Below are 1,794 nucleotides of genomic sequence, written 5' to 3'. Positions count from 1 at the left end.
CCAATAGGGCAGGAATCAGGGAGAAGAACTAAAAAAGTAATAATAGATTTTAAATGTAAGATCATTAAGAAGCAATTATCCAAGAAATATTTTTAAATAGACAGAATTTTATTTCTGACACAATATGCCTTAATAAAAGATACATTATGCTTTATAATGCAAACACAAACACACCTTACATTTGTGTTACGTGTGTTACTGGAACTATTGATTTTGATGTACAATAACAGCAGATAACCTCTAAGGTACCAGTAGCCCACATAGAAAAAGCCAAGAGACTACCTTCTAAGGAAGCTGACTTAATCTCCAGGAACAAAAAAAAAAAAGAAAGAAAAAGAAAATATTGTGTGATTTGCCTAATAATGCATAAATAGGAGACAGGAATAAAACTAGAATTTCCTTCATTTTCTTAAATTGCATCAAGAAAAAAGATTATATAAATATAAAAAAATGAAATTCTCATGGTTTATTGACATTTTTATGAAATTAGATGTCAGTTTTTGGCCCCAAGGGGAAAGCTTTCTTCTCAGTAATTAACATATTACCCAGAAACCTCTGCCTTCCTGGAATTCTTAATAAAAATTCCAAAGCTCTTGGCAATAACTTTCAAACATCTCAAGTTCTGCCAATAAGAAGGCATGATCATTTACTTGTGTTAAGCATACTCTCCTTTTAGTTTTTTGCAGGTCTGAATATGGGCGGTCAAATTGATAATGTTCTACAATTATTGCGTGATGTAAGGAATGTATTTGGAGTGGAAATCACATAGAACTGCTTGATACAATATACCAGGTCATTACTTTGGGGAAAATGTTTATCGTATTTCAAAGACCTCATTGGAATAAGAAAATAAATGTATGTTAAAATTATTTATCCATTTAGAGGTCATCATTTCTTCCCCCCCCCCCCAATTATGATCCTTGAATAAGGAAATGTGATCTTGGAGGTTCACTTAGGGAATCTGAAAGTCAGGAGATATTGCAAGGGATTAAGAAATTGAGAACTTACAATTAATCTATGAAAATGGGTAATTACTGGGGGAGGGGACTGAAGCATAAAGAGAAAGGGAGCAAAAGACCTTGTGGGTGACAGTCACATGTTTTTATTCATATAAAAAGAATTACTCTGAAATAGATCAATATCGATCTTACTGGCAAGAAGTTTGATCTGAAGTAAGAAACATCTGTTGTCATCTGTTATGTATTTAAGGAACTCACATAAGAAAATATTCATTATTTTGTATATTGTGATCATTTTATGAACATATAGTAGTCCCTCCTAGGCTGAAATTTTGCAGGTTCCAGTTACCTGGGGTCAACCATGGTCCAAAAATATTGAATAGAAAATTTCAGGAAAAAACAATTCATATATTTTAAATTGTGTGGCTCTCTGAGTAGCACATGAAATCTCAAGCCTTCCTGCTCTCTCTCTCCCAATATGTGAATCTTCTATTTATCCAGTGTGCCTGGGTTATAAAAACCATCCACTCATTAGTCACTTAGTAGATGCTCAGTTATTAGAGCCTGTATTTTAGTAGCCCTCATATTACATAATAAGAGCCCATAATGCAAGAGTAGTAATGTTGGCATATTGTTATAATTGTTCTATTTCATAATTATTTATTGTTGCTAAATTCTTACCATGCCTAAATTACAGATTGAACTTTATTATAAGTAGATATAATGAAGGAAAAGAAAAACATAGTATACATAGGGGTAAGGACTATTTGTGGTTTCAAGTATTCACTGAGTATCTTGGAATGTATCTGCCACAGATGAAGTCGAGACTCCTGAT

Source organism: Otolemur garnettii, unplaced genomic scaffold (genome assembly GCF_000181295.1).
Source record: "Otolemur garnettii isolate 467f Iridium unplaced genomic scaffold, OtoGar3 scaffold00203, whole genome shotgun sequence".
Taxonomy (NCBI): domain Eukaryota; kingdom Metazoa; phylum Chordata; class Mammalia; order Primates; family Galagidae; genus Otolemur; species Otolemur garnettii.
The sequence above is the reverse complement of the archived record's forward strand: the minus strand, read 5'-3'. Positions refer to the sequence as shown.